At 56.6% G+C, this 7557-nt stretch overlaps 1 long non-coding RNA gene across 1 annotated transcript; it reads left to right on the plus strand.

Annotated features, from left to right (window-relative positions):
- Positions 1-812: 812 nt before the first annotated feature.
- LOC149121190 (uncharacterized) lies at positions 813-4644 on the plus strand. The gene is made up of 3 exons (XR_016223821.1): positions 813-1002; positions 2368-2642; positions 4052-4644. It is a non-coding gene; the product is annotated as an uncharacterized LOC149121190 (long non-coding RNA).
- The last annotated feature ends 2913 nt before the right edge of the window (positions 4645-7557 follow it).

Raw genomic sequence — 7557 nt, forward strand, 5'->3', positions numbered from 1 at the left:
GCCAGGGGAGAGCAAGGCTCCTTAACCTGGAGCTTTTGGTGGAACCATCTGGAAGGCTTCTTTAAACTGGGTTGGCAAGACCCCATCCTTGGGTGCTGCCCAGTCATTAGCATTTCTAACAAGCGCCCAGGTGCTGCTGATGCTACCAGCTTGGGAAAATCGAGTAGGAAAGAGCAGGTTGCAGGTGGCCCCCATCCCAGCCCTTGTCCCTTACCCACCTGCCACATCCTCTGTGTGGGGGCTGGGGGTGGGGAGCACAGCCTTCCGTCTCTGCTGCTCACTGTGGACAAGCGCATCCTGCGTCCGGTGCTGTGTGAGACACGTGCGTGTTCTCAGCAGGGCGATAGCCCCCGGCCCTGGGCATTTGACCTGCAGAGATGGTTGGGGCAGGGCCAGCAGCCTGACTCCTGGGCCACCGTGCCCAGAGGCAGCCCCTCCGGAGCGGGAGGCTGCAAGCATCCACTTGCAGCATCCACAGCCCCAAGCCCAGAGGAGCCCTCGGGAACCTGGGCTGCTTGTTCTGCGGGTCTCCCGCTCCCACGTCCCCTGGTGAGAGAGGACACGGTGAGTGAGACCTCGCAGCTGGGCAGCGGCAGCAGGGGCCCACGGCCACAGGCCTCATTAAGTGGCTACAGGCAGGCCCCGCCCCCCGCCGATGGGCGCTGGCTGTGCGGGCTCTGCCAGGGCCACCATCCAGAGAGCCTGTTTGCACCTGTGTCACGGCGAGCTCAGGAAACCTAATTAGCTAGTTTGGTGTTTTATAATTAGGTCCTTTAAGAGAATGCATAGGTGGTGATAATAAGCCCATTTAGAAATCTATTAAGCTTTGGGGAAGTTGAAGGGGAACCTTGTAACTGCACGCTCGCTGTCGCTTCCCTCCACCTCTCTCCTGCCTGTCCCTGCTGCATCCCCAGAGTTGCGTGGACCCCCGCCTCCCACCCCAGCCGGTGCTCAGTGCTGATGCCCTTCCACGGCTCGCTGGATGTCAGGAGTGCGGCACGGGTGTTGATTCACATGGTCCTCCCCACAGCCATCGGGTTGGGTGCCATCATCCCCATTTTATAGGTGGGGAAACTGACAAAGAGTCGAAGGGCCCTTCTGAAGCTCTGTGCCCTACGATAGCTGAGCTGAGGCCAAACCCGGACCACCTGGCTCCTAACCGCTCACCAAGCGCCACTTGTGCGAGCCTGTGGCCTTCACTCACCCACAGCTCCGGGATGCCCTGCTCCGCTTTTCCCACCAAGCTGGGTGAGATCAGATTCCTGTTTTCTCAGAGAGCTGGAGTCCAGGGGTCTTATAAATGTTGCTTTTCGGCTGGTGCCATGGCTCACTAGGCTAATCCTCCGCCTGTGGCGCCGGCACACCAGGTTCTAGTCCCAGTCGGGGCGCCGGATTCTGTCCCGGTTGCCCCTCTTCCAGGCCAGCTCTCTGCTGTGGCTCGGGAGGGCAGTGGAGGATGGCCCAAGTGCTTGGGCCCTGCACCCGCATGGGAGACCAGGAGAAGCACCTGGCTCCTGGCTTTGGATCAGTGCGGTGTGCTGGCCGCAGCGGCCATTGGAGGGTGAACCAATGGAAAAAGGAAGACCTTTCCCTCTGTCTCTCTCTCTCACTGTCCACTCTGCCTGTCAAAAAAAAAAAAAAAAAAAAAGTTGCTTTTCCTGCAACTCTTCTGTCTGGATTTCCGTCATCATAGCGGGATAGGCGCAGGTGGACAGCTTCCCTCTCTCTGTCCCACCCTCCTCCTCTGCCTGGGGCTGTGGATCCAGAGATGAAATGACTCAGTTTCTAGCTGAGGGGCCCTGGGTACCCCCGAAGGCTTTATTCTCTGCAGTAGACCCCCAGCGCTCTCTGATCGGCCCCTGCACTTCCTCCCAGCCCTCATCATGACCCGTGCTCTCTGGAAGGATGCCCCTTTTCTCATCCGCTTGGTCACCGCCTGTGTCTCCCCGCGAGATGCAGGCACCGCGGGGGCGGGGGCTGCGTCTCCGATTCCCCGTGGCCTGAGTCGGTTCCCGCCGCAGAGCAGGACTCTGGTGTGTCGAACCTGACACTCGGCTTTCTCCTCTGTGAAGTGGGGATACTAACTCCTCTGCTGGGCAGTGAAGTGTCTGGGATGCAACAGGTGACCCCCAAGTGTTGGTGGCCTCCCCTTCTGCTCCTCCCGTCTCCCCGGGGAGATGCCCAGAGAAGTTTGGCTGCATTGACAGCGCTGAGCTGGATCCTCTTGGGGTTGGCACAGAGTTCTGCAAAGCAAATGAGTCCTAGGTTCCTGTGCTTTGGGATTGGGGTGTTGTTGTTTTGGGGGCTCCGTGACAGCGGCCACTCAGTGTAGGAGGCTGCAGAAATGTCTACTTGGTGTCTTCGCAGAGAAGCTCGTCATGACGCAGCGTCTGGGAGAGGACGCGTAACCACGAGTGCCGAGATAGAAGCGTCCGCAGTACAGCTGCCCTCCCAGCATGGCAGGAGAGTGGGAGAGTGTCCCTGCTGACCACAGGGCTGGGCTGGGCTCTGGGACCCTCCACTCACTGGCCACGTGACTGGCAGACACATTGTGTCTCTCTCCTGCGAACTGGGGCGGTGGTGATGCGGTGACAGCCGTACCTGTTTCTCGGCATAACGGCCTCGTGAAGTGAGGTCACCAGGTGAGTCGCGCATTCTACAAAAGGCGTTGAGCACCTACTCTGTGCCGAGCCGCCGTCTGCGTTCTGGTGATTCGGCAGTCAGACATGCGCAGCCCCGTGGGGCTTACGTTCTAGTGGGAGACAGCGCAAGTAGCGTTCCCACAGCAGAGCTGTGTGAGCGCTGAGCAGCAAGGGGACTGTGCATGGCGACCTGGCTCATGGAGAGAGGACCCTGCCGCCGTAGCCTCCTCGGTGGAGAAGATGCACCTGTCGCAGATACAGCGTCATGACTTCCATCTGGGGCAGGAGTGGAACGCGCTCCTCTTTCATGAGGCTGGGACTCCTGCGTGTGTGCGTGTGTGTGTGAGAAAGAGAGAGAGGCTGGGGGGCTGTGATTCCATTATGTGTGGGTGAGAGTAGAGAGAGAGAGAGAGAGAGAGAGAGAGAGAGGCTGGGATTCCTGTGGGGTGGGGGAGAGGGAGGGAAGGGAGAGAGCAGCTGGGATTCTGATGTGTGTGTGTGTGTATGTGAGAGAGAGACTGACTAGGATTCTAGTGTGTGCATGTGTGTGGGGGGGGTGCTGAGGGGCTGGGATTCCAATGTGTGTGTGTCTGTGTGTGTGGGGAGGGCAGGCGCTGAGGGGCTGGGATTCTAGTGTGTGTGTGTGTGTCTGTTGGTGGGGGCAGGCGCTGAGGGGCTGGGATTCCAGTGTGTTTTGTGTGTGAGAGAGAGGCTGGGATTCTGATGTGTGTGTGTGTGTGTGTGTGTGTGTGTGTGTGTATGTGAAAGAGAGAGACTGACTAGGATTCTAGTGTGTGCATGTGTGGGGTGGAGGGACTGAGGGGCTGGGATTCCAGTGTGTTTATGTCTGGGGGGGCGGGGCAGGCGCTGAGGGGCTGGGATTCCAGTGTGTTTTGTGTGTGAGAGAGAGGCTGGGATTCTGATGTGTGTGTGTGTGTGTGTGTGTGTGTGTGTATGTGAAAGAGAGAGACTGACTAGGATTCTAGTGTGTGCATGTGTGGGGTGGAGGGACTGAGGGGCTGGGATTCCAGTGTGTTTATGTCTGGGGGGGCGGGGCAGGCGCTGAGGGGCTGGGATTCCAGTGTGTTTTGTGTGTGAGAGAGAGGCTGGGATTCTGATGTGTGTGTGTGTGTGTGTGTGTGTGTGTATGTGAAAGAGAGAGACTGACTAGGATTCTAGTGTGTGCATGTGTGGGGTGGAGGGACTGAGGGGCTGGGATTCCAGTGTGTTTATGTCTGGGGGGGGGCAGGCGCTGAGGGGCTGGGATTCCAGTGTGTTTTGTGTGTGAGTGAGTGAGAGAGAGGCTGGGGTTCTGGCGTGTGTTGGGAATGGGTGGTGTGGGTGGGCTTGTCTGTGTTTTGAACGTGACACTCAGTGGACAGGCCTCAGCCTTGTCTTTCCCTGCACAGCGCACCGCCCTCTCTTGCCTGTGCGTTCCACCTGCCACACTCAGCTGTTGCTCACCGTGGTCCCTTCTGCTCTGCAAGCTCTGCCTGTCCTTCAAGGCCCTCCTCGTGATTCTGAAGCGCTCGGCAGGGGCTGGGGGCAGGAATCGCTCCTGGACGCTCCATCTTCCTCCCATCTCACTGCCGCCCGTGTCCCTTGCAGCTCGTGGCCCCCGGCCTGTTTCCGTTCCCCTGCTGAGCCACGGCCCCTTTCAGGACCACATCCTGATCTCTTCGTCCCTGTGTTCTCTGCACCACGTGGCTGTCCTGGAAGTATACCCTCATTCCTAGGCACAATCTGTTTGGAATCATCAGGCGTTTTCTGGCGTGGGCCTTGTTCAGAGCAAGAGCAGCCACCATGCACTGGCAGCTTTGCGTGTGAGGAAGCTCCTGCACGCACGCTGCCTCTGTGCGTTGTCCCATGCGTCCACGGGCCCGCTGGTTGTCTTAGGTGTGTGGGGGGTACAGTGGCAGCCCAGTGCCCAGTGATGGATGAGGGGGGTGGAGGTGCCTTTCCCAGGGGAAGATTAGCGCCTGGCAGCTATGATTTGTCTCGTGCCCTCCTGTCCTTTCGCTGGGCCCCACTGCAGAGTCATTCATTACAGAGGCTGCTGTCACGGGCTGGGGGCAGGGGCTGAGCAATGTGTGTGTAGGGTGCTGGGTAGGACCCCTCCCCCAGGGAAGCTGTTTCTGCCAAAGAGCAGAGCCCACTCTTGGCCAGGAAGCAGGCTTCTGGAGTTCTGAGAGGAGAAGATCTGGTTGTAACTCACCTTCTACGACCAAGCCCCACACCCAGGGCCACACTGCAGGGAGGGCCCATTTGTACTGGGTTGCACTGAATCTGTTCTCTCCCTTCGAGTTCACATTGCTGAAGGGAGATGGCATACAAACAGTGCGAAGAGGGAATGGGGGCTGGTGAGACAGGTGTCCTAAAGGCAAGTGAGAAGCCACAGGGAAAGGGGAAAGAGCACGGACTTTGTAGCCTGAAAGCTGAGGCTAAAGTCCTGGCTGTATGACCTCGTAGCATTTTGACATTGGGGAAGTCACTTAAAACCTGCTGCAACCTCAGTGCACACATCTGTGAAATGGGACTGACAGCATGTCCTCCCTCTGTAGAGTTGTGTTAAAAGTGGAAAAGCTGTCAGTGTGCTTTTCAAACTAGAAGGTGCTGGCTTGATGGGCAAAGCCACTGCTTCTCGCTGGTGTAGCAGGATGCGGTGGGGCTGGGCAGCCAGATGAGGCTGCAATGGCTGTATCTGTCTACGTGTTTCTCTGTGGTCCTCTGCAGTTTACACTGCAGTCACAATCTTTGTAGGATTTATCTGAAAGGCAGAGTTAGAGGGAAGGCGATAGAGAGATCTTCCATACACTGGTTCACTCCCCAAATAGTTACAACAGCTAGGGCTGGGTCAGGCCAAAGCCAGGAGCCAGGAACCCCACTGGGTGGCAGGAGCCCAAGTACTTGGGTCATCTTCAGCTGCTTTCCTGGGAGCATTAGCAGAGAGCTAAATCAGAAGTGGAGCAGCTGTGACTTGAACCTACACTCACAGGGGATGCCAGGGTCACAGGTGGCAGCTCAACCCACTGAGCCACAATGCTGGCCCCCTCTTTGTATTTCTTCTTTTTTATTTATTTATTTATTTTTTGACAGGCAGAGTGGACAGTGAGAGAGAGAGACAGAGAGAAAGGTCTTCCTTTGCTGTTGGTTCACCCTCCAATGGCCGCCGCGGCCAGCGCGCTGCGGCCAGCGCACCGCGCTGATCCGATGGCAGGAGCCAGGAGCCAGGTGCTTTTCCTGGTCTCCCATGGGGTGCAGGGCCCAAGCACCTGGGCCATCCTCCACTGCACTCCCTAGCCACAGCAGAGGGCTGGCCTGGAAGAGGGGCAACCGGGACAGAATCTGGCACCCCGACCGGGACTAGAACCTGGTGTGCCGGCGCCGCTAGGCGGAGGATTAGCCTAGTGAGCCGCGGCGCCGGCCTGTATTTCTTGAACCTTACATCAACTTTGCAGGCCAGGATAAGGTAAGGCACTGTCACATCCTGTGTTGCAGCATGGGAAGAATAAGCTTAGAACGTCAGTCACTTACTCAGGGTCTCTCAGTTGTGGGAGGGCTGCAATGGCAGTCTGCTGCTTTCTGATACCCAGGCCCATGTGCACTTTTCCTGTATCTACACTCAGAGGCCCTCCTCTGATGCTGAGCCACTCATTGTCTCTGCTCTGGTCTGGGTGACCCCCACCCCTCAGGACTCCCTCCTGGGAATAGAGGCAGTATCTTCCCTAGGCGTGAACATATACAGGAATGGCTACAGTATCTCCCCAGTTCTCTGTTCCCCTCTCCTCAATGTGCCAACTCATGAATACTTTAGGACACAATGGTTTCAGGGCATGGAGGATTGGGAGGGAGGAGGAGGGGAGAGAGGGAAGAGAGAGGGAGAAAGAGAGAGGGAGAAAGAGAGAGAGATATCTGTGGGTTTGAGAGTGTAGAGGGAGGAAGAAGGCAAAATGAGATTTTCCAAGTGCTCTTGCCCAAATGGCAGGCTAACTGCTAAATTTGTATGGTAAAGAGAGGAAGAGAAAATGGAGGGGAGTGGAAGTGGGGGAGAATAAAAGGCAAGAAAGAAAGGAAAGAAGGAAGGGAAGGAGGGAGGAAGAAAAGTTGAGGTGGAGAACCTGGAGCGAGAGTAAGAGGAAGGAGAAAAGAAACGAGTAAGACAGGAGGGAGAAAAGAGAGGAGACAGGAGGGCGAGAAAAGGGCAAGGAGGAGGCCAGGGGCTGGGGAAGGCATGGGGGTGGGGGGGAGCCAGCTCTGCGCTGGCAAGGGGTGGGAGATTGAAGGCTGAATCTCAGCAGGCAGTAGAGGAGAGGAATAAGTCATAAACGCTCTAGGGGCAAAGGTCAAATATAGACTGATGGCTCCATTGTTTCCCAGCCTTGGAGGAGGAACCTGTTGGGGGTTGCTGAGATGCTTAACCCTTCCCTGCCCGGCCTTTTGATGGTGAGGTGGGTATGGGGAGGCAGAGTGAGGAAAACACCTGGGTGTGTGTTGCGGGGAGGGATGAGGGTTGAAGAATTGCAGTCAGGGTTGGACAGGGGACCCATAAGTTTTGGTACTGAGTCTTGGAAGCGGTGGCTCAGTGTCCTGCCCATCACTTCCTAGGAGGGAAAGTACGATTGAAACATGCCAGCTCTCTTTTTCTGCTCTCTGTGGTTCCTGTTCCAATCTACTTGCAGGGCGGGGGGTGGGGGAGCAGTGTCTAGGGAAGAAGGAAGTTCCTGGGATATGGTTTGTTGAGTAACACCTGTCATCATCAACAGTGATAATAAATGGTCGTAACATTCCAAAGTAAATATTTACTACATAAGGAAAATGAGATATCAGTTAATGTTTATCAACACATTAATATGCCAGTTGGTAGATTTCTGATTCTTCCACATTTTTCCTTGGGCAGCATCAGAGCCACCATAGC

Source organism: Oryctolagus cuniculus, chromosome 17 (assembly GCF_051225735.1).
Source record: "Oryctolagus cuniculus isolate XC-2025 breed Fujian yellow rabbit chromosome 17, ASM5122573v1, whole genome shotgun sequence".
Lineage (NCBI taxonomy): Eukaryota > Metazoa > Chordata > Mammalia > Lagomorpha > Leporidae > Oryctolagus > Oryctolagus cuniculus.